Source organism: Poecile atricapillus, chromosome 3 (assembly GCF_030490865.1).
Source record: "Poecile atricapillus isolate bPoeAtr1 chromosome 3, bPoeAtr1.hap1, whole genome shotgun sequence".
NCBI lineage: Eukaryota > Metazoa > Chordata > Aves > Passeriformes > Paridae > Poecile > Poecile atricapillus.
Window position 1 is genome coordinate 88,556,181 of NC_081251.1, and position 26,122 is coordinate 88,582,302.

A 26,122-nucleotide genomic window follows, 5' to 3' on the forward strand; every position below is an offset into this window, starting at 1 on the left:
TTTGAAATCGTATTGTTACAATACAAATGTTTCTACGGCAAACAAAATTTCATGATAAGTATTTAGTTAGCAAGCTAAGAAAGTTCTTCTCAACACATATAAGAAATAATAATAACATCAAAACATACATATACAATCTTCCCAATGTGTTGCCACAATCAAGATGTGAAAGAGAGAAATAAGAAATAGGGAAGTGTCTTAGTGCATATAATTCGCTTACTGTTTTGAGTCTGATTTTCTACACCTGCTGACATCTATTGTTCTTGATTTTTGTGCTTCTAAGTTTAAATTTCTTCAGGTCATACAATATCTATCATATCCTTTGGGAGCTTATTCTTCAACCTATTGGACCAGAAAATAAACTTTTTTTTACAGATTTGCTGACTGAATTTTCCTCTGCTCACTATTATTCAGTGACAGTGGATTATATTTCCTTTTGCAGTCTTAAATAATTTATTTTGTCCTTGTTATTTACAGTCTTTGCATGGCATGACTTCCTGTTATCCTCCTATTCAGTTCTTTTAATATTTTTTTTCTTGAGTCCATCTGTCTCTTAATGATTTGTTGTAGCATTTCTCTGAGTCCTTTCCAATTTACTGGCATCTTTCATGCTCTAAAAGGCTTGTGATTTTTGTGATTTACACAATGTTTTTAGGGCAGGCAAACCCTTAATGTATTTAGTGCAGCCTCTTTGGTACAATGCTCTTGGCTTTCAAATACACAGCATCTACTTTCAGGATACCTTCAAATTCTCGTGCACAGGCATCTTTGATATAGGAAAAGGAATGAACTGACCAAAGGGTCTTTGCCCTCTGGAGACTCCCTGGTCAACAGTGGAATGAACATTGTAAGCAAAGAAGTGCATCAGCCCCAATCTTTGGAACGGCTTCACTTTACTTTCCCTTTTTCTCTATTTGCTTACCAGCAAGTCCTTCCAATTATCCCCTCTCCAAAGAAACAAAACACTTAATCTTTTTTGCCCACTAGCACAGTTTTTTTCTGACTGTATAATTTTTTATTTAATTAGTAATTATGGTAAGACTGCCCTGGTAATTCTTACTTTGGTTATCAATTCTGCCAAGCTTGCACCCTCCAGCTGTTGCATATAATGTTCTCCAGTTTTACATGTACTACCCCTTGGGCCTGTCCCAGGTCAGGGTGGGCCATTGGCACATATATTACTCCCCTTTTGTTACCTATAGAATGCCACAGCTCCTCATTTTGCTATCTTGTTAGGAGGACTATGCTTCAGAACTAGCTATCTGCACAACTCCCATAGCACATTTTATTATGGATACTATTGCATTCCGCAACCGCAGGATCATGTCCAGAGAAACTACAGTTACCAGGAACCAGCATGGGACAGGAACGAGATGGGCTTCTGTTCATGAAATCATTTATTCAGCATGGGAATAAACTCAGATCCAGAACAGAGAGTCCCGAGCAGAGGCAGGGTGATGGGTTTTGAGGGACAGAACTAGGGTGGAGTTCAGGGTCAGAGACCACTAGGAACACAACAAGGGAGAAACCCCAGGGGCTCAAACCCAACCCCAGAACTCCTGGGCCGCCCCCCTCAAGGGGTCTGGGGTAGGGCAACTCATCCAGGGCTCACAGGGTCCTGCCTCCAAAGCAAAAGTTCAGAATTCATACTAGCCAGGCTTTACAGCCACGCCTCCACTTTAACAATGCTTATCTGAAACTAAATCTTTGCCTCCCTGAGGCATCTCACAACAGGATATTACATTTTCTGTAAATTAAGATGACTAAACTGGGCGCAATGTTAGAGCTAATATCTATTGCCTACGCCATTGTCTACCTCCTTTTCTATTGTTTCCTCTGGAATGATTCAGCCCCATTGCTGGTGCAACACAATTTTCATAGCATTCATCTCTGGCTTCCCTGCTCTCACCATCAAAATGATGTCATGTTTTTTTTTTTGTTTGGTTTTTTTTTGTTTGTTTGTTTGTTTTGGTTTAATTGGTTTAATTGTCATTAAAGTTAAGTGATTTAAAGATAGAAATGATGGTGAGACACTGGTGTTCTTGTCCAGCTCCAACAACTATTCTGCATTACCATGGATAAAACGCCATTTCCACTTCAATAACAAAATATTAAAGTTATATAGTCCCCAAAGACTTGGGATCTCTAAGGAGGGGGTGTGACAGATATTCAGAATAGCTACTGCTGGAAATTTCTTTGAGACTTTCTGTCATGCTTGCATTTTAATTGTAGCCAGCATTAGATGGTTGTTGATTCATACAACCTTCATGGACATGCTTATTGTGGCAACATTCAAGAGGACCCATGCCATTAACAGAAGCACCAGGATATCCTGAGGGGTCAAAGAAAAGGGTGGGGGATGTGACAACAGCTGAGACTAACTTATTCATTGCTGAAAATCCTGAACATTCACAAGATAGAACATTTGTATCCTGTGTCACACAAGATTAATATATGGTAAGTTGGTATTTTATGTTTTAGTTTATATCCTCCTATCTTTTAATGCAAACATTGAAGGCCAGCTCTGACTAACTGGATACTACAGTTTTCTCATGCTGCAGTGGGAAACTTCTCCAGAGCCAGTTACTGTAACAAATCTCACTTTTGTGAGTGACTATCAATCTTTTTTTGAAAAGAAAAGACATTATTTTGAGACCTTATTCCTTGGCTTTCAGTTTATCTCAGAACTCCCATGAATTAGAATTTTTAAAGGACTGAAATAAATAAACATGATAATTTCTTGTTCAAAACAGTATTTTAACTATGATCCCTGTTGGAGAATGTGTATATTAGTATAATAGAAGTATTCTACTTAAATAAAAAATAAATTTCTCTATTTTCTTCCTTTGAATATGCTATCTCACATCCAGTGCCCCCACTCTCAGTGTATAGGCAGAAACATACATTTCTCCTGCTGCTGGTTCTGGCAGGGACTTTTAAAGATGGATTTTCTTTCTTTTCCCATGGGAGAGTGCATACAGAAAAGGAAAATATTTTACAAAAGAAGTCCTTTTAAGTGTGTAGTAAATAACCTGGTCTGTTAGGCTGTAAGACATTGTATTTATACTCTCTGGAAAAAAGAAATACTGTGAACCTATTTTGTTCTTCTTCGACCAAGAAAGACACCACTGGCTAGTAAAGAGAGAAAAATAAGATACGTACAGGCTGATAATGCTGTCTGGAGAGGTTTACATCTTACTAGGACACCAATGTCCGGAAAGGAAGGACTGTCTTTCTTCCTTCCGCCGATTAAAAGGAATTGTCTTCTCTTAATGTCCCTTGCAACTTAATTGATAAATCCTTTCTCCTTCAACCTAATTTCACTAGTGGTTAGTATGTATGTCACATCCCTAGCATTTGCTCTCTGTGCTGAAGTAAAGAAATATTCAGAAAATAAAAAATTACTGAAGACAAGAAAGATTCTGAAAGGTGAAAGAATCTGCAAGCTTATCTCATTTACATGGATCTTCCAAGAGTGCAATATTTGAATGGATGTGTGAAGATTTCTGGAGGCATTCCATTATGACTGGGTTTTGCTTAAACAGAGATCAGGTACTGATCTATTTTTTTGCTGATCAAAACCTAAAGATAATGTAAGCGGGAGGTAACAAAAACAAGTCTTTGTTTTTGTTTGTCAACCTCAAAGCAGCTTGAAGTTTGGCCTGAATTTTGAATAAACGTTCAGGTTTTGTATTTTATTAACTCAGAGCAGTTAATCTAGTCTTAACAGCACATTCCACATTTCCATATAAAAGAGAAGAATTCTGAGGCATGCCCTCCCTACACTTACTCTGTTTTTTGGCTGCCAGAAGGTCTGGAATAATTAACAGCTCCTTATTTATTTATTTATTTAAAATTTATTCTCTTTTTCTATCCAGATTTAAAAGACTGGTGCATCCACTTTACCAGACAGTGTACTGGATACATAGTAAAACTGTAGGGTAAGTCTGGGGGGAAGTATGTGGGCAGCTAGCTGTAAGATATTCAGGAAGACTCTTGGGATAGGGTCCTGCACTAGGTCTAGGGAGTATCCGTTAATTATTGTGAGTACACTGTAGGTATTTGCTTCATTTGGTCTGGCAGATTATTGCTGCTACCCCCAGTTAATGGACAATCTCTGCATTGAAAGGGTGAGACTGAACAGTGGGCAGGACCCTGTCAGCTGACCACAGAACTGTTCATTGCTCAGTCATGTGTGGGACCCTTCTCTCCCTCTTCCAATTTGACAACAAAGCCACTAACACCTGTTTTGAGGTGACAGAGTGAAGGCAATATGACTGCAGCTCTTCTGGAAAGGTTGTTTAAGAGAGACCAAGTGTAGGCTCATGCACAAGGATACCCAGCAGCAGGAATCTGAGAGCAGAAGACAAGGAGCCAGGAAGAGAGCACATGGGGCAAAGCAAAGTTTTCCTATGCCTAGGGATGTCCCTCATTGTACCAGCATCATGAGGGCTACCCTGACATCCATGCTGTTTTAATCCTGTGCTGTGCATTAATAACTTGACTATATCTAGACACCTTCCCAGGAGCCATTTACAAGTATGATCAGGAAAAACCCAAGCATGTGTTCCAGAGTGGTATCCTGCCAAAGTGGGAGCAGTTGCTGCATAACTGAGATGACAGAACCTGCTTTCAGCTGCCAAACAGCTTGGGCTGGCTGAGTCTCTGTGGGGGCTGTTAGAGACTGCAGCAAGCAGGTTTGGAGATACTCCGTGACTGTTGTGATTCAGGCACCCAGCAGACATTTCCAGTGAAAGAATCCGATTTAACATGGCATTACCTGCTAGAGCTGCACTGGGAAATGTCAGAGAAGATGAGTTTTGGCTAATGTGCTCAGTACGCTTGGTAAAGGGCAAGGCAAGCTAAAGCTAGGCAAACTAATAGCTCTGATGATGTATCATGTATCCATGATTACTTTTGCTAGTCTGGGAAAGATATATACTTATTTATGCCAAGATAACTAATGGCTGAGCCCTCATTTCCTTTGCTGTTGGTCTCAAGAAGATTGGACTTGTCTTGTTCCTACTGCTGCCTGCAGATTTAGCTGTGAAAATGCAGATGACAGAAGTCTGGATTTCAATAGTAAGCATAACTCCCATATGAAGCACAAATATTTCAGTGTTGTAATTAGAGCACACTAAGGGAGTGGAGTGAGCAAACCATTTTTATAAGCGTCATTAATTTACTTGTTTTAGGAGGAAAAAATACAAAATGTGTTTTTTAATGTTTTAATTGCCTCCTGATATACTGCTGTAGGTACATAGAAAAGGTAGAAAGCAGAGCTAAAAGGAAGCTGGAAGACATCTCAAGAGGCATTCTTAGCCTATCCTTTAACTCCAAAGCAGAATCAGCTATACTTAAAGCAATCCTGTCAGGCATTTGTGTTATCTGTTCTTCAAGAAATTCAAAGAAATGATAGAACTACTTCCTATGGGAAACTTCTCCAGTCCTTAACTAATATTACAATTAGAAAATTTCCCTTAGTTACTAAGGAATTGCCTCCTGTCCTATCCACCTGGTACCAGGTGGTAGTAGGTACCCAGAGAGATTAATCCTTTATTCCTTGCAGGATGATTTTGTATTCCACATTATGTTTTTGTGATATTCTTTATTTGAGATTATTAATTCCTTTTTCCCTTCATTTTTTCTCCTATAGTCTTTGTTTTCTCTGATTGGGTCATATTGTTAATATGTCTGACCTTCTGAATCTCCTTTCTCTTCTGAGACCAAATGTTCCCTGCTCTTCTTGAAATACAATGCCTGAAACAAGAGTCAGTATTCCACATGAGATTATATGTATAGAAGGATTATTTTAATTGTCATAGATCATTTCCTTGTTCATACACTTATTGGTGACATTTGAGCTTGGGAACTTTTAATTTCTGTAAATTGCCACAATTGATTAAAATTCCCTTTGTCACCCACTGTGCTCCTAAGAACATCTCTTGGCCAGTTGTTCTGCCCTGTCTGAAGTGAAGTGTTCCTTCCTAACTTGCAGGACTGTCTTGCATCTGAGTTTATTGCATACCATTTTAATTCCAAACTGATTTTCCTTTTGGCAAAGATCACTTTTTATTCTGTTAGTGTTTTCTAGGGTGCTGCAGCCCCTCTCAGCTTTACATCATCTGTACATTTAGCAAGTGCACTCTATTCCATAACTGGGTCCATGGAAGGAAGTAGAGACACCAAGATAATACCAGACTCTGAAACGATACCTGAGACACATTCTAGAATGAAAGAGGACTACTAATGATTTTTCTAAGACAGATATGTAATAATACATCATAATTGCTTAATAGTATGTGGTGACCCTACCTCTCAAGGAAAATCTGAAATATTACTTATTTCTCAAAATGAACCTGAAACAAACATATTGTTAAAAAGTCAATCATAAGCATTGGGCTAAACTAGTTAAAGGTAATGATCTTTTTTCCCCAAAGTGGAAGCGAACCTTAACAGTTTTGGACAACTTCAGGGATCTCAGGCTGGAAGGAAATGGAAATCTGCAAATAGATCCAAAATAAAACATAAGTTAACATCCATTTAATTGTCTTCATACAAGAGTATACTATGGGTGGCATTTCTTTAGCTAGCCCACAAAAATGCAAGGAGACACAAAAGCCCATCCAAGATAAAGCCAAGTTTCAGACTATTGAAAGATATTATATGAATATAAGGAGATGTTAGCATGTGCTGCAGTCAAAGACTGGGATGAGCTCAGGGTTCTCGGTCACCCTCTCACCTAAATGCAGAGACTGGAACTCAGCTCACTTTGTCCTTTGTCCTCATTTCAACCCCATCCGTTCCTGCTTCTCCATCCACAGAAAGTGGAAGAAGAGAGATTTCTTCCTTGGGCATATTTTGGTGTTTAAGTGAACTCACTTAATTCAAAAGTGAAGTTTTTACTTGCTCTGGTTTTGTGTGAGACTACCCTGCTCCATCTCTATCACAGGAAAACTGAATTGAAAGAGCAAGAGCAAGTACATCACCCGGAATTTTTAAGTTCCTTCTAAAAGCAAACATAACTATGTAAGGAAGCAATAAAACACACCCCTGAGCCAAACTTTCTTCGCAGGGACTGATAGACATCAGCTTCTTAGAAGTGATCTAAGGAAGGGACTGTGTAGCAGAATGCAGCTCTCCCATCTGCTAGTTCCTGTTGTTTTGTTGAAATATAGAAGGGAACAGATTTAGAGGATCACTTAAAGAAGTTAGACAAGTTTGAGTATCAGGATTGCAGCTGAAATGTGAATGTTTAATGCTTGTTTCAGAAGAGTGTTTTTTTCCTTATCCCAAAATTTAGTAACAATTCTGCAGTTGCCACAACTTGCAGATAGTTTATAATTCATTACCTAAGCTCTTATCTGATTGATTTTATTCTTATTGTTAATCTTTCATTCTCTTCCTCCTTCCCTGAGTTTCAGACAGATAGAGCTGTTTTCAAGGGAGATTAGCAAACTGGTCCATAAAAACTAAAAGTGACTCTGAATGCTAATCCATCTGAATCTGCTGGCAGTTTCAGAGTGTTTAAAGGTTTAGAGGTATTTGCATGGTGAGAGGTCAGCTATGAAGAGGACATTTTTACCAGCACAGCACTGGCAGTCTTAGTGGATGGGATCCAGCTGGGGAATAATCTTAGAAAAAAAATCAGATGAATCTAAGCTCTAAAGATATTTAGGATGTGCCCAATAAGCCTTCTGCTTCAATAACTGCTGCCATCCTGAGAAAGTCTCTTGCCATAATCAAAACCCTCCTCATGACTAAACCTAATATTCTTAAAGAAGAAAGAACAGGCTAAAGGACCAAACCTCATGTAGATTTTCCGTATGACGGAGAAATGTTGGAGGCTCCTAGGAGTCTACAAGGCGCTGCACTGTTGCTTGTCTTACTTGGAAGGAGCTGTTATAAATGCAAAGGCAAATTTGGGATAAAATCAAAGAGAAATTTATTAATAAACAACATAGAAAAAAACAGAGAGAAAAAAACCACAATAAAAATGGTCAGCACAGCGCTGGGTGGACAGGGTCTACACCCGAGGTGTAGGGTTCCCAAATCCACGTCTGAGCGCTCTCATTGGAGTTTTATAGGATTTTTGAGTCCTCAGGCTAAAAATTCCAAGCAGGCTCCACTCACCAAGTGTTCTTGATTGCTCGGTGAATAGATTTCCTGGCTTGGAAGAATAGACCTGACTTGAGTCCGGACAGAGTCTCCTCATATGCAAAGAGACTCTGTATATATTTTAATTTTGCGTTATCAAGGATGAAGTGATGTGATCCGGAGTTGGTGCCGATGGGAATTTCGGCGGAGTCTCCCCCTTTGTTTCCAGTGATTGTATCTTCAACACTGGTCTGGCAGGTGGGCGATCCAAGACTAGCGGCGGATACTTTTCTGAGGCACATCTTTGTCGATTTTGATTGTTTCACAATCGAGGTCTGCAGAGACGTTGGTCAGGTCCGGAGTTGGGTTCCTCCTCTGAGCTAGTCCTTTTGTTATCTTTGATGGCTCCCATCCTGCCTATTTTCCGAGTTAATGTTTGTTATCTGGGTGTTGGCTACAATCCTTTTTCTTTCAGAGGAGAGCTCTCAGCCAGGCTTGGGAGAGAGGTTTCTGTCTTTTTTTTTTACATACACATCTTTGGTTTTTATTTATTTCAACATATACATCTTATTTATATCTCTTACGAATTTTTATTTACACATAATTTATTACAGAGCTCAAGCACTAGGCAGAGTCAAATCTGACCTGAGGTTGCTTTTGCTTAAGAGTACAAAATCTGACCGTGAATGAGGCTTTTACTTGGACTAAATCTGAGTAGCTTCACAAGAGTCCATGGCCACTAATATCTCCCTCACATGGTCTGCATGGTCTCTGCTAGGAAAATAGCATCTCACAGAGGGTCTGTGTAACATTTCAAATCTGCAGCAGAGCACAGAAGGGCAGCTGTGTCTCTGCAGAGGGGCAGGAAAGCTTTAGTTATAGGCAAAACACACAGAATGAACAGACCATTTCAGTACCATTAGTTGCATACCCCCTTAAATAATGCTAATTTATGCAGAGCTGCCTAATGAAATCAGTGTCCATGCAATGATCTTATGCATTACAACTGCTGCTTAAGGCTATTTGACCATACTGACCAAAGGTCAGTGCACGAAATCATAGCTGAAAGAAAAAAGGACTGGAGTAATTTGCTCTGTCCAATAAGAATTGTGCTGACTTTCCTTTACAGATTGTCTTAAGCTGGTTATTATTGTTATGCTAGAGGTTTTCTGTAAGCACAGGTGCTCTTCTGTGATGCAGACAAAGAATTGCAGCTTCTTTGCACTTCCAAATGCAATTGTGATTCCTGTTTTTCAAGTGACTTAGGCTGAAAAGAATGTCTTTACGGAAAATAAATATTCAGCATCAGTGACTATAAAATAAGTCACTGTATCTCCTGGTAAGGCTGCTATTGGAGGAAGCTGTGATGCTGAGCAACCAGCCCTCATTAGGAGGCCCTGTTCCTGGGCTGGGAGCTGCAACCAGGCCCAAGCAGGAACCATGAATAGCTGCATGTAGACTAAGTTTTGATTATGACCCATGGGAAAATACATGTTTTTTCCAAGGGATCACAGATGAAGTTGATGCCGAATTTTGCCCCAAAAGGCGATGAATAACTGTCTAAGAGACGCAGTTTAAGTCAGATAGACAGGAGGTATTTTATTAGCAACGTGCACGTTGGGGAAATCTCTAAAGGGAGTTTTCCAAAGTCTTACAACAAAAGCATGCCTTTTATACAGTTTAGGTTTGGAATTACATCATATCAATGCATATTCATATGGGGCGTGCCGTAGGCGGGGCGTGGGCGGAAACTTCTATTTTGAGGATCTTTTCGGGGGTCGTTCCGGTCGGCCTTCATCGTGGGCGAGGGTCTCCGAGGAGTCTTCCTCCTTAAACTTTTGAACTTCTTTCCAAATTTGGTCCTTTCCCGGTGTAGTTGGCCGAGTTCCCAACCTCCTAGGGCCAACTTATCATATTGACATTAGGCATGCTTTAGCTTCGGCTTAAATTACGCTTAGTCCGGTGATTTTTTTATCCTTCTCTTTCCCTCCTGTCGTTGTGTTTATTACTTCCAGATGTTCCCTTCATATTCTATGTTTTAACCCATTATTTCTCGAAGGCTATCTATTTTATGGCTTCATTCCCCCCTTTTCTTATGACTTACGAATTCTTTCGTCAAGGTCTGATCCTAAGAGTGCTGATGTCTAATCCTAAGAGCGCTGATGCGCTCGTACCATAGCCCAAACCATTTGGGTCCTTTTCATTATGATCCTTAGCTTCCACCACATAAAAATATTTGTAAAAGTTAAAACCAACAAGGCTCCAACTACCAATATCATTGGGGGCACCAGGTAATTGAAAACCTGTGTGGCTGTTGGGGAAAATCCTGTGAAGATATCCCACCAATGATGCTGGCCTACTTGTTCTACTTCGGTGAGGACATTCTTTATTCTTTCTGAATCATGTTCTACTTGCCATACCATCCGTGTAGTTGTTTGATTCACTCTTTGCACCAATTCCTTTACTTTAGGGTGTGCGAGCATTGCTTTGAGAATTTTGACATCCATCCCTATTTGCAATTCTGGTATTTCTCGATACAGGTTAAAATCTGTGTTAATTAGCTGTTGAGTAGTTATTGGGACAGTATAATGAAAATCGCAACCCACTATTTTGGTAAAGTTGCATACACAAAAGTTAGTATTGTTAGTTTCCTCTTGGCAATTATCTATAGTGACATTGTCACAGGCTGTCCGTACGCAAGCACACCCATTCCCTATATAGTAAACTTGTGACTGTGTTCGATTACGCAAAAGCACTTCAAAGGTGCACACTCTATTCTCAGCATCTAAGCATAAATCTTCTGCCTCTACTACAGCGTTTTCGCAAACATAACCTAGCTGTCCTCTAGGAATACATGCTTCTGTGCTAACCGATTGTCACTTATTTTTGATATAATCATAACTGGCCCAAACATTGTTTGCATTCCGCTGGTGGAGTGGTTTCTTGGGGCAAGTCTTTGGGGCTGTGATCCGGTTGGATCTTCCCGGAAATCACTCCACCGACATGAAATTGGGCCCTTTTGCTGCCTCCAAATAGTGGGCTTACCCATTTTTACCGGACTAAAGGTAATTAAGTTATGTTCGGATGCTGACTTCCCCAAGGATCGAATTGTCAATACTAGCTGCTTTGTTCTTCCTTCCACTGAGTCAAGCTCTCGACACCCAATTTGGATTTGGTCTCCCTTGTATGCTACCATGGAAGGTTGATGCCATAATTTACTTGCGTATGGCTGATTGTTACGTAGGGCATATACCTCGAAATAGGGTCCCTTCTCTCCCCATTCCGGGTGGATACACTGGTGTGCGTGAGACCATGGATCCATCGGGTCAGAGCCTCGGGGAAGAACTATACTTATCGAGAGTCCAATGATCAGGGTTGAAAGGGCTTGAGGTGAAGTCAAGGTCATGATGTCCGTTCCTCTTGTTTACTCTCTGGAGCTTTCTTGACCCGCGAGTAATGAATCCACGTAGGTCGCTCCTTGATCCGGACCGCGGTGAAGGTAGTCAGCAGCACTTGGAAAGGTCCTTCCCACTTCTCTTGTAGGGGATTTCCTAAAAGATTCTTAACATACACCCAATCACCGGGGTTAAACGGATGCAATTTACAATCAGGTTGTTTAGGTTGGTGCTCTATTACCACGGTAGCATTCTTATCCAATTGTTTCCCCACTGTAATTACATAATCATAAATGTACTGGTTACCGATTTGGCCTATGGCATCCCCGTTTACAACTTGCATAGCATAAGGTCTACCATACAGGATTTCGAATGGGCTTAGCTTCTCTTTTGACCTTGGTTTGACTCTCAGCCTCAGCAGAGCAATAGGCAAGGCTTGATACCATAATGCTTTGCTTATTGCTCTCACCACTTTCGCACAGAAGTGTGTACCCCTATCCGAGGAAATACTCTTCGGTACCCCAAACCGCGGAATGATTTCATTCAACAGTATTTCGGTCACTTCTCTTTCCTTGTTTGTCCTGCAAGGGAATGCTTCAGGCCACCCAGAAAATGTATCAGTTAATACCAACAAATATCGGAGCCCCCCTTTTCTTGGGAGCTCAGAAAAATCAATTTGCCATACTTCACCTGGGAATTTACCTCGACTTATGGCTCCTTGGTGTATCTTGGTTCTCGTATTCGGGTTATTTCTCAGGCACCGTTCGCACTGGGATGTTACGTGCTTTATAGTAGTAAATAATTTCGGTCCTGCTATCCTGGTTTGCAAATATTGGTAAAGCGGATCCAAACCCCAATGGGCCTTCTCATGTTCTGCTTTTACAAACTGCCACATCACATTTCCTGGTACTACTAACTGTCCTGTTTCCAATTGACCCTAACCATTTTCTAATATTTTGCCCTTATTTCTTTGAATCCATTTATGGTCTGATTCCTGATAATCTGGCTTGATACTGATATCCAGGTCTCCTGGTATTAGGGCCATTATTCCCACTTCCCTAGACTTTGTGGCAGCCAATTTGGCCTCTGTATCTGCCTTTCTATTTCCTATTTCTGGAATAGTATTGCCTTTCAGATGTCCCTTACAATGCATTATGGCCACTTGAGCTGGGAGTTGGACCGCCTCTAGCAATCGCAGAACCTCTTCTGCATGTTTGACTGTTTTTCCTTGTGTAGTCAACAGTCCTCTTTCTTTCCAGATGGCCCCATGAGCATGTACAACAGAAAAGGCATATTTAGAGTCTGTCCATATATTGATTTGCATATTCTCTGCCAATTCCAGAGCTCGAGTCAGAGCTATCAGTTCTGCCTTCTGGGCTGAAGTTCCTGTGGGTAAGGGGTTCGACTCAATTACCCTTTCTGTAGTAGTGACCGCATAACCAGCCATTCTTACTCCTTGCTTCACAAAGCTGCTGCCATCTGAGAACCAGTTGTCCGCATCTTCGAACGGCTCTTCTTTGAGGTCCGGGCGACTGGAATAGACAGCTTCAATTGTCTCCAGGTAGTCGTGTTCGATGGGTTCTGCCGGGGCTCTTCCTTCTAGAAATGAAGCTGGGTTCACAATGTTAATTACCTGAATGGTTACGTCATCTGATTCAGCCAGAACGGCCTGGTATTTTAGGAATCTGGAAGGCGACAACCAATGGTTGCCTTTCTGTTCCAGCACAGCTGACACGGTGTGGGATACTAGTACAGTCACCTTTTGGCCCAGCGTGAGCTTCCTGGCCTCTTCTATGTTAATTATCACTGCGGCCACTGCCCTCAGACAGCCTGGCCATCCTTTGCTTACTTCATCCAATCGCTTAGAGAAGTAGGCCACAGCTCTCTTGTGCGGTCCCAGCTGCTGTGCTAGGACTCCTAAGGCCATCCCTTGTCGTTCGTGGGAGAACAGCCAGAATGGTTTTGATACGTCTGGGAGACCTAAGGCTGGTGCTCTCATTAGTTCCATCTTCAGCTTCTTGAAGGCTTCTTCTGCCTCGGGAGTCCAAACTAGGATGCTCTTAGCCTCCTTCAACAAATCATACAGTGGTTTAGCGAGTATCCCGTACTGGTAGATCCATAACCGACACCAACCTGTCATCCCCAAAAAGGCGCGCAGATCTCTCACCGTCTCTGGTTTGGGCATCTGGCAGATGGCCTCTTTCCTAGCTGCTCCCAGGGATCGCTGTCCTCTGGAGACTTCGTATCCCAGGTACACCACTTGTGTCTGTACCAGCTGTGCTTTCTGTCGAGAGACTCGATATCCATTTAAACCCAGGAAATTCAGCAAGGAAATGGTCCATTCAATGCATTCTTCCTCTGTCGCTGTTGCTATTAGGAGGTCGTCTACGTACTGCAGAAGGGTGCCATCTCCCAGCGGCCTTTCCCACTGTTCTAGTTCCTTGGCTAACTGATTCCCAAAAATCGTAGGGGAATTGCACCACCCTTGGGGCAACACTGTCCAGGTGAGTTGGGTCTTTCTTCCACTATCTACAGATTCCCACTCAAAGGCAAAAATCTTTTGACTCTCGAGAGCTAAGGGGAGGCAAAAGAACGCGTCTTTTAAATCTAATACGGTGAACCAGGCCAAATTCTCCTTCAGTCTGGTCAAAAGCGTGTATGGGTTAGCAACTACCGGATGCAATGCCTTAGTTATTTCATTTACTGCTCTCAGATCCTGGACTAACCTATAGGTTCCATTAGGTTTCTTGACTGGCAGGATTGGTGTATTAAAATCTGATTCGCATTCTACCAATAACTCCAGTTCCATAAACCTTCTGATTGTGGGCTCAATCCCTTTCCTATCTTCTATCCTCAGAGGGTATTGTTTCTTTCTCACCGGTTTTGTCCCAGCTTTAAGTTCAACGACAATCGGTGCTGCTTGTTTTGATTTTCCAGGTATATCAGTAGCCCACACCAATGGGTACATCTTGCTCAGGATTTGCTCGAAATTGTGGCTTTCAGGTTTAGGCTCCACACAACTGATCGTTAGGCTTAGAGCTGTAATCAGTTGTTCTTCATTTACTTGAAACTCCAATTGGTCTTTGTTAAACTTTATTACGGCCCCCAAGTTCTCCAATAAGTCTCTCCCTAGTAGGGGTTTTGGTGAATTTGGTAAATACAGGAACTGATGAATTCCCATTTGCTTCCCAATTTTGTATTTAATGGGTTTCAAAAGTAAGCCTTTTCTGGTTGGCCTGTTGCTCCCACAACTTGCACAAATTCATCACTTTTAGGTACAAATTCTTGATTTAAAACCGAAAAGGTTGCTCCCGTATCAATCAAAAAGTCTAATTCCTTTTTACCCTCCCCTAGCTCTATACTGCACTAGCCGTTGATAGTGTTCCGCGTTGCCCGGGTCCCACTCTGGTTTACTGCTGGGAAAATTATCTTCTAGTCTCCCCGATAATAGTTGGGCATGTCGCCTCCCCGTTTCCAATACGAGTTCCCTTTCCGTATCTGTCAATTCTGACAACATCACTTCTATATCCTCCCAATCAATATCTAAGTTCTTTGCCATTAGTTCAAACCTCTTTGCTACTCCCTCTGGATTCCTCCTGAAGTTCCTTGCCTCATCCCTCCAATTGTTCAAATCACTCGTCGAGAATGGCACCTTTACTCTAGTCTTTTCCCCTACTATTGGCATAACTTGTCGGAGGGGAGCTATCGTGCGATTCCCTTTCTCCCCTTGCTTTGCTTCCCCCCGTGCCACAGATCTGGTGTAATACGAGTGACTGGTCCCCTCCCCGGGATTTTCTTCCTGTGCCTCAATGCCTTCCCTATTCTTTCTCTTCTCTTTCTTCTTTCCCCCTTCTTGCTCTTCATTTTCCTCTCCTATCTCTATCACACAATCCATCCGATTCTCATCCTGCGTCTGTCGCCTCTTTTGTATCTGCCAGCTCTTATCCTGTCCCGGGCTGCGGTTCCTCTCATCCTCTGCTCCCCCTCCACTTCTCTTATCCTCTATCTGAATTACTATGTTCAGTTTCTGTGAGTTACTCTCTGCCTCCCTTTCGCATGCCTCATTATCATTCTTCTTGCTGTATCTCAATTTAGGGACGTCGCCTCCCGGTGAATTGCTTTTATCCCCAGTCCTTGGTGCACTGGTTTCCATTCTACAGACGCCTCCATTTCTGGAGGTGTTGCTATCTCCATATGGACTGAGCTCGGGTATGCTACGTGCCTCCCTTCGGCTCTCTGCTTCTGACCCACTGCCTTCCTCCCCCTCAACCTCCAGTGTGGGTGGGCTGTCAGCATTCATGTAGCTCCCTGACCCCTGTGGACTATCTAGTCCCTGAGGGCTGTTTTTTCTCCCGTCAATCTCTGATTTTAATGGGCTGCCCTCCTTCCAACCCCGGACTCCCTCCCAGGTCCTTCCAATGCTTTAGGATGCACCCTAAGGGGGTTTTCATATTTACGTCCTTACTCTGTTGACCTCCCATGACTATCCCCTGTATCTGCGTTTTCTGTTAACCGAAACAGTCCCTCTCTCGCAACCACGATATGCTGATATATTTTAACACTTCATGCACACAATCTCAATCGCTTCGTCCGTTTCCGACCTGGCTTCTCGCGAAGAACAGGAAATGCGGAGCAGGACTCCCTCTCGCTTCGCAGCTACGCTGCGTCTCACTCACCCTCACATACAACACACACTTATAAAATAAAATTGTTTTACCAGGTTTTGTCACAAAAAAAAAGTCGCCCTCAAACTGTGAAGTACCGGCTTCCCAAATTCAAGGCACGTAGACAGCACAATGCGCGTTTCAATCTATTACATAAAGAGTGACAAGATGTCTCCTATAAAACTTTGCAACAAACACATAAAACGAACACACAAAACACATACAAACACCAATGGTACCAAAACCTATGATGTCCGAGATATCGAACACAAATGGTACCAATTAGGGACAAACACCAATAGTACCAAAACCTATGATGTCCGAGATATCGAACACAAATGGTACCAATTAGGGACAAACACCAATAGTACCAAAACCTATGATGTCCGAGATATCGAACACAAATGGTACCAATTAGGGATTTTTACCAGGGCGTCCCCTGGTTTACCCTTCGGTGGTCACGTCTGACCCCCGTGTCCCAATAAAGCGCTTTAAACCAAAACCAATAAACAATTAAAAATACCTCTTAATTGGAGCAGGAGATGCAGGGAATCCTTCCTCTGCCGAAGAGCGCTGGTCCGGGAGGGGAGTCTCTTCTGACAAAAATCCGTCAGGGGCCCCAGAGGGTCCCGGCCCCGGACCGGCTCTTCGGAGGGAACCCCTCAAAGTCTGAGTCTCCTGTTTCGTCCCATCTGGGGTGCCAGAACTGATGCCGAATTTTGCCCCAAAAGGCGATGAATAACTGTCTAAGAGACGCAGTTTAAGTCAGATAGACAGGAGGTATTTTATTAGCAACGTGCACGTTGGGGAAATCTCTAAAGGGAGTTTTCCAAAGTCTTACAACAAAAGCATGCCTTTTATACAGTTTAGGTTTGGAATTACATCATATCAATGCATATTCATATGGGGCGTGCCGTAGGCGGGGCGTGGGCGGAAACTTCTATTTTGAGGATCTTTTCGGGGGTCGTTCCGGTCGGCCTTCATCGTGGGCGAGGGTCTCCGAGGAGTCTTCCTCCTTAAACTTTTGAACTTCTTTCCAAATTTGGTCCTTTCCCGGTGTAGTTGGCCGAGTTCCCAACCTCCTAGGGCCAACTTATCATATTGACATTAGGCATGCTTTAGCTTCGGCTTAAATTACGCTTAGTCCGGTGATTTTTTTATCCTTCTCTTTCCCTCCTGTCGTTGTGTTTATTACTTCCAGATGTTCCCTTCATATTCTATGTTTTAACCCATTATTTCTCGAAGGCTATCTATTTTATGGCTTCAAAGTTCAGAAAAGGTTATTTGGTAGCTCCTCCAACCCTTGTGACCAGAGCATGTGACAGCTGAGATATATAATTACTAACTGACTGCATGGCAATATTGTAGTGGGAATTAAGCCAAATGCTTTGCTGTATTTTTTTGCTGCATGTGGCTAAAAGCTTAGTGCAGCCTCTGGGTTTTTTTTCTCCACATGATCTTAGACACTCCACATTTCTTGCTGATTTGTAAAGCTTGAAGTCTCAGTTGCTATAATTTTTTTTGCCTACTTTTGTCACTTACAGAATGGAATCACAATGCTACTATGTCCATAGTAAAGCTACTTGGAGGGGGTGGTGAGCTGACAAGAAGGGTGGCCACTCTCCTCTGGAGGGAAAGCCCTTAGGATTCAGCTTGCCACCCTCCCTCTGGGGCAGAAACCCTGATTAGTAGCCCTTGCAGTTGTGGTGGGCAAAAGAAGTCACCTCCTGGCATGCTTGCAGCCCATGTAGATTCCAGGTATCTCATTGGTTCCTCCCCTTTGTCCTGCCCCCAGCCCTCAGGGATAAAAACCTCTGTTTTCTCTGAATCCCTAGCTATTTGTTCTGGGATTTCTTGGAGGAAAGAGCTGGTTAAAAACCTCATGAGAGATCTATTACTAAAGCTCCATCTCTTTCTTTGGTGTTGCCTCGGAGAGCTGTATTTCACTCAAATGCTCTTCTAAAGGCTCAGAGCTAGAATTGCAGAAGCAGCTGTAGAGGTTCCTGGACTTCCAGGACATCCTCTTTTTGGGACGCATCTCTGAGATAGTCACAGCACCTGACAACTACACCCAGCTGTCAGTTATGGATTGTTTTTTATGAGGTAAGTCAGCAGTTTGGACTTTGTGAGCTACAGGTGTGGTCTGTTACTTTAGGTTTGACAAACCTCTATAAGTTATGCTCATTTTATGCTGAGCAACACAATACTGTCTAAATCAGCCAGTGGAGACACTTTCCTGTCCTTACAGCCTACAGGGGGAAGCCAGGCAGACAGCTTCTTCAGCACACTCATTTCTAGGTGGGTGATACTAAGGGAGACTGTGATGGTATGGCATTTAGGAAAAAAAGAAAAAGTAGGAAACACCCACAGAAGTGAGGGCTTTGAGAGAAGCTGCTGGGAGTTTCTTCTCTGCTTGAGATCAAGCCAATAGCTGGCCAGTTCTCAGAACTGACAGCATTTTTGACCACTGAAAAGTAAGATCACCTTTGTGAATACCACCTTTTAAACCTAAGCCTGGGAACTTCTGTCTCTCTTTCCAGCCTTGAAAGGTAACAGAATGTGATAAATATAACATTGGATAAAAATTCGTAAAAGAAAATAAAGAATGATATGTTATATTTGTAATACTGTAAAGATACAAAATGTAAAATAACCCAGAGATTTCTTCCCGAGTCCAGCAGTAATGATCGACAGCAACGCTTACCAACACAAAACAAAAGGCAGGACACAAGCCATCAAATCAGACAATGAGAGTGGCCCCGCACCCAAACTGGCCACTCCACCATGGTAGGTGCAATCAGAAAACACTCGGAGCTATTCCGCATGTGAAAGGGACTCTGCTCAGTCGAGATATCCATCTGCTCTGCACCCAAACTGAACACTCCACCCTGCAAGCCCAGACCAAAGGTGCAATCAGGCTAAACAATGAGAGGAGCCCGGCTGAGATACCCATCTGCTCCGCACTGGACCTGGACACTCCACCCTGAGAGCCCAACCGAAGATACAATCAGGAAGCACTCAGAACCTTTCACATGGGAGAAGACTCTGCCCAACTGTCTATTGATTCAGTTCACCGGTTCCAGGAAATCCATTCAACCAACCATCTAGACTCTTTGTCGAACAGTGACTGCTCGGAGTTTGGCCTCAGGGCACAAAACCCCTATAAGAACCCCGGACTGCAGCACATACAGCGTGGAATTGGGAACTCGGTACCTCTGGGTATAGACCCCTGTCCACCCAGCGCTGCGCTGATCTATTTATTGTGGTTTTTCTCTCTCGTTGCAAGTGCTTAAATTGTTGTATAATAAATTGCTTTTTATTAACCTTATTTTGCCATTGCATTTATAACAAGAACTTCGACTGGACCCTGCTCCCGCTGCAGCCTGTGCGGCCTGGGGGGTGAGGTGGGAGGACGGGTTGGGAAACAGCACAGCAGCTCCCGGGTGGGGGATGGAGACTGTGGGGAACAGGACACCCTTGCCAGAAAGGCTGAGCCCCACCTTGGGAAGCCCGCTGATCCCTGTACAGTGGTGCTGCTGGGCCAGGCTGGTCCCTGGTTTGGCTGAAATTCTGCCGCTGCTGGGTTTCACCAGAAACTGCTGAGCAGGGGGAGAGGAAGCCATCGGCCCATGGCGTGCTGCCATTGAGTGCTAGCCTGGCTGCTGAGTTCTTAGCTCCTCCCCCAGCACAGCCACCAAATATCATCCATCCTAAACAGCTCCAGCCACTGCCCTCGTAGAGATCACATGACCATCCACAAGGCTTGGGCCAGATTTTGGCCCTTTCACTACCCAGATGAGACCTGAAGATTTAATCCCCCTCTCCAGAGAGAAGAGAGTGATCAGCATGTAAAGAGACAACATAAAACATCAAAACCAGTGAAGGAAGGAGTCAAGCCTCAGATCGAAGGAGAATGAGGATATGCATTAATAAGCTGAAATATTCTTTTAGTAAGACCATGGAGATGGACAATAATGTTCTGAAAAGCTCCTTTAAATCATGAAAAAAGTACTGGGGGGAATGAACTATTCAAACTATAGATCTGAGCAAAGGTATCCACTGATGAAGCTGAGCAGATGGTAGAATAGTTGTGATCCCGTGAAATGCTGAAACAGAGAGAGAGAAGTGAGAGTTGATGAAGACCCTTAGCCCCCAGGGAGAAAAGGAGAAAACCTCTGTTCCCAAAGATGATCACAGACACAGATGAAGAGGACCTTTGCCTTTGAATAACTCATCCTTAAAATAATACCCCTTGAGTTCATAGCCTATGAACACACCTCAGGGTGGTGTAAAAATGGGAGGAGGGCATGATGGCAGAGTTTTTTTCTGGGCAGCTGCCAATTATGGACATGAAAAGCTACAAGAAAACTTTTCCTTGTGGAGAACTCTCCATGGAATGACAAGAGAAAACTTCTCTGTCTACAAAGACTGATGAAAAGACTATTGTATAGCTGGTACTGCTTTAACATTCCAGGTTTTGTCTCTATGTTGTCAGCTGGGCAAGGAAAAGGATGGGGTGGGGAGTAAAGGTTTCTGGAAGTTTTATTCTGGTTTCTTATTCTTGTAGTTCTGTTAATAAACTTTCTTTATTCCTTTTAAGTTCTGAGCCTGTTTTGCCCTTCTCCTAATCCATATCTCACAGCAAGACATGAGCTAGTGCTAAAACCACTACAGAGACAAACCCAAACATGCAAATAGTAGCTAAAATCTATGCAGACATGTAAAGAGTGAGACCTCAGTGATTTTGATGAACCATTAAATTTTGATGATTCACTTGTGTCTCTAGATGTCAAATAACCCTAAGAAATCTGAATTTTTTATAAAGCTCCTCATCCACAAAATAGGATTATTATTCTTTCTCCATAATTTTTTCATACATATGTAACCGTTTCAAGGAATTTGGTTTGAACTTGTACAACTTCAAGTATGAATTTCAAGTTTCTGGATGTTAATATTAGCCAAACAAATAGATGATAGAGATGATAATTTATCACAAAGTCTGTTGTAATTCTGTTCTGTTCTTCAGCAAAAAGTCCTCACAGAAACCAAGTGCAGAACAGTCTGTGGAAAATCTCTTTAAAGCCACTGGTGCTGGCCTCTGATAAGAAGTGAGATTCCTGGGGATGTACAGTATGGGAAGTGTGGTGGCCTGTTGCTCTGGTATGGCCCATGAGCCAGCCATAGCTGGGATCAGCCTGAGGCCATGGAAAACCACACCCTAAGTTTTGAGGACATTGTTTGAAATTAGGAGGAGTTAAAGTTTGTTCACTCAGAACCATGGGAATTACTATGTAAATAGGGGTTACGTTGCCACTCATGATTGGATAGAATGTTTCCTAGAATGTTCTATGTTAGAGTATGTAAATTGTGTTTGCCCTTTGTTTCGGGTCTTGGTGTTCAGGCTACATTTGGGAGCACTCCTGTGTATCGCGGCAGAAGAATAAAGGACCGACCCTTGGATTTTCCACCCAACATCCATCACCTGCTTTTTCTTCCTCACCTACCTGTCACAATTGTTGCCTGTGCTCACAGGCACTGGCTGCGTTATGCAACAAGGAAGCCTTCCAAAGTGATTATGCAAGCTTAGAGATGAACAGAGGGTGGCAATATTTAGATCCTAAAAAAAAGAGAAAAAACACACTCTTGAAAAATGGTGTCTTTAAAAAGACTGAGTCATAATTTTTAAAGTCTACTTCTTTGGCTTACCCACAGAACTTTCACAACAGTTGCAAGACATTTATTCACAGTTGAGACCATCCCATCTGAGGGTGTATTTCTTACTAGTGGCACTTGTTCAGCCTATATACTACCTGTATATATTGCACCAATAGGGATTAACACAGCCTAGATATCAAAATCAGCCTCATTCAAAAGGTGTGGGAGGATTTACCTTTGAAGTAAAACACAGTATTATTAATAGAAGCTTATGAGTCTTTAAATAAAGAATGAGAAGTTATTTCCCAAGACAAAGAGACTGTATTATTAATGGGTCTAAATGCAGACTAGATATGTACAAAATACCCTGTTTTAAATTCACTTCTGAAACATCTTAATCTGGTTGAAGATCTCCAGCTTCTGATATTCAAATAAGTTAGAGATGTGAGATGAGTGTCTTAAAAATGAAATGCTGGTCAAAAATACTGAAACTAATGTCTCTGGGCAGTTTCCATCCTCTAATCTCTCTTCATTCAAACCATAACTTTCCTGAAAGTTGCTTTAGACTGCCAATAACATCTTTCTTTTTGATTATGATCTTTTTTTAATTGAATAGTTTTCAGTTTGAGGAAAAATGCAAAAGACTATATCTATCCTTTTTTTTTTTCCCTGCTTTTGTGTTTTCGTTATCCACTACATGGGTGGGTTTGTTGCAGACCACAAGAAAATATGTATGTTTTTTGGAAGATTAAGTTAAAGACAAGAAAAGAAGAAGATGACAATGATTCTAAAGGGACTATGAAAGCAATGTACAGGTGATGTAAATATCAGATGTATACAGAGAAAACAGATGGAAAAATTGAAAGCAGAAATAGTAAGGGAAGGCAAAGAAGGAAAGATAGAAACTGGATGAGGAAAGTTGTGGATAATTCATTGAAATATAATTGGAAATATGGCCTAATTCATATACTCAAATGTTCCATATTAAAATTGTGTAGGAAAACCCTAACCAGTATTTTGTAGAATATTATTCACTTTGACTTCACAATCTTTGTGTGTTTGCATCAGCATGTACAATACATAATATGACAGTCCTATATAAAGTGAAGAGGATTTCGAATAGAATATAGAATTGCAATGTGTGAAAAACCTAGAAAGCATTTAAAAAGTTTATTTTTACAAAACCAAACATGCATATGTGATATTTTAATGGTACATGTCCCTTTTTCCTAGTTTGTGCAATGGGCTCTTTCTTTTTCTTGTTTGACATATCTTACTTTATTTGTATAGCCTCATGTTTCAAAGGAATGGGTCAAAAATACCCTTTCTCTGCATTTTTTAGACAGAACAAGGGGAAAAAAAGCCAAGATTTGTTGAGACTGAAATAATCCAGCTAGAAACTGCAAACAGGGGTGCCCTTGCTGCATTATACCTGGGATTCTTCTCCCAGAAAAGATGTTGAAATGCTGGGAATGTGCTTCATCTCCTGAGACACATGGAGTTGCAGGGCATTGAGGCAGTTCTTCAAACAACAGCCTTCATGGTCTTAGAGTATTCACCACTTCACACGCACTTAATCTTGATTAAGGCCTGGTAAGGATATTCAAAGGTTTAGTGGTATTTTGTGCAGCAGGCATTTGAAATTTTCCCTTTCCTCTACTCTTCCTCACATTGCTTATACCAGTTCAAAGGGTAGGAAAAAATGTTGCAGAAGAGAAATTCTTGTCTTTTTAATTGAGGTTGAGAACAGTAGGATCTAATGCTGGTGTCTGGAAAAAAGAAAGGGACACATCTGAGAAGGAGTTACTAGACCAAGTTCTCACAAGGCAGAGCACAAGAATATTAGAAAAGGGAAAGGCAGAAAACCAGTGGATGGGCTGAAACACCCGACTGTCATTTTGCAAACACTAACGGTCCAGCAAAGGGACTGCAAGTATTTTGGCAGTATTTGGGTCAAAAATTCCTAGGAAAGATAAAAGCTACTTCCAGATCCTTCCGTTCTTCTACCTCCTAATGATTTCACTGTCAGCTATGAATCTATCTATTAATAAGTAGTGTTTTGAATTTATAAATCAGTTAGTGCCTAATCTTTTCTTCCAGGAAAGCTCATATTGGTTCCAGTTGTTTTCACAATTTGGCATTTACTCATGAGAAGCCTTTGGAGTTTTCCACTCTTTTGTAAAAGAGACTGTGATGGGAAGCAGGACTACTTAGTACCTTGGAGGGGGAATTCATTCACCATCTGGGAAAAGTATTCCTGTGTCATAGTGAAAATTAGATTAAGATGTTACCATTATAGAAAAGAGATTTTTAAGTCTAGTCTTTTAACTTACACACAGGCACACTGTGAGGAATTTCCTGCACATCCTTATTTGTGGAGTGGCTGCTTGCTTCTGGCCAGATATTTTACCAGCATCTTAAAGCAACTAGAGGTCTTTGTCAATGCAGCCCATAGCTCCTAAGCATTGAGGTTTTCTTCAGAAAGTTCTTGGTTTCTCCTAGTTCCCACTATGTTTAATTCTATGTGAAAGCACTGGAAATCCTCAAATGGGAGATGTCAGTAATATTTCTCAGGGAACTCTGAAAGTCTGACACTTTCCATTGTTCCAGAAGACAGCTCCAACTACTTAGCCTTGCTTTTCAGGACTAGAAGAGAGCAGGGTTTGGTTAGGATTTATCTTGTCTCCACTCTTAACATTTGGCAAAAACAGGTCCCAATGGGTAAAATTTTAAACTGGCAGATTTCCAAGCTGCAGATCCTGGTGGTCTGGATATTCTGGAAGGATGATATTTGAGCTGGGGCTGTTTTTGTGAGTTTTTTTGGGTGGAACAAGGAATGAAGAAGGGAATAGTTTGGGGTTTTTTCTTGGTTTTTGTGGCATGATTCATGCATAGGGGAGCAACAAAAGCCCATTAAACTCCTGTGGCAAAAGTACAACAGACATTGAATCTATTATGAAATCAGAGATTGCAGAGTGTATGTTGCAGGCTGGGTCCTGGGGGCCTGTCCAACCCCCGGCTTCTGCTGGCAATAAGCCCAGATAGTCAGGCTGTCCCAGGGGACAGAGCTGCCATCCAGGGTTCTGCAGGCAGCCTCCAGCCAGGGGTAAGCCTTGGAACACGGATAAGAGCTTTAAGTGATCAGCTCTTTTAGCAGCGATTTCTGTTCTGTGATCAGCTCTGTTCAGCCCAGCCAGCTCTGCTAAGGTGTTACCCCTGCCGATGCAGACAAGAGATGGGAAGATCATATAACATTCCACAGAGTCTTTAATGCAGGCTTCAGTGAAGGGGGCCAGTGATGGTCTAACCCCAAACTGGATAAAAGCTGGGGTTTTTATAGGGAAAGGGAGAATCAGGAAGGGAACCAATGGTCTGAGACCAGGATAAGGTGACTAATAGTTAACAGGGAGATAACATGAGTTTCTGAAACATGAAGGGATCCACAGCTTAGTCACAGTGTCTAGGCAGTTTTATCTTAGGGGATTGATCTCCAGGGAGAATGCCTATTGGAGGCCTGTGCCTCCTCCACAGGTGTACATGGAGTGAAATACTTGTACCAATGCATGGCATGGATGGTTTGAATTCCAGCTTTCAGGAAACTCTGCTTCATCTAAACTGTTTCAAAGAAACCCTTTATCCAAAGAAACTTGAACAAAGCCTGTAGCAAAAGCTGGCCAAAATTTTTCTTGAATGAGATTCCTTCAGTCTTCTTTGCTCCTTTACAGTTTGACAGCAACAGAAGCAACTAAAACACAAGAGTGTCATAATAGCTTTATGCCTGACTCCTGTATATGAGGTTTGCACAGAGAAGCTGTGCTAGCACTGGGAGAAACTGATGTGATTGCAGTTCATCTTTACCAAGCTTATTGTAAATATTGTTAATAGCAACATTAGTGTTTCAGAAATTCATTGAAAAAGCATAAGGGACAGCTGCTTTCTACACGCTCTCCCATCCTAATTGGAATGATCAGATTTTCAGCTGGTGTGAAGTGTTGTAGCATCACTGATACCAAAGAAGTATTGTTTACTCCATCCAACAAGCTGATTCACAGGCATTGAGAAAAGAAAGAGAGACAAAACACATCTCATAGAACACAGGAGTATACAGAAGTTACTGATTTTAGCAATCTGCCTTATAAAAAGTGTTAACAGAAACAAATATCACAAGCCATTGCTTAAATTTGTAGTCACACAAACTAGGGAATTCTACCCATTTTCAGAATCCAAACATGTTTAAAAAATTGCAAACAAAATTTTCTGAACAGACAGTTGAATTTATTAAAAGTGGTCTGTGTAATGATCTGTGCTGAT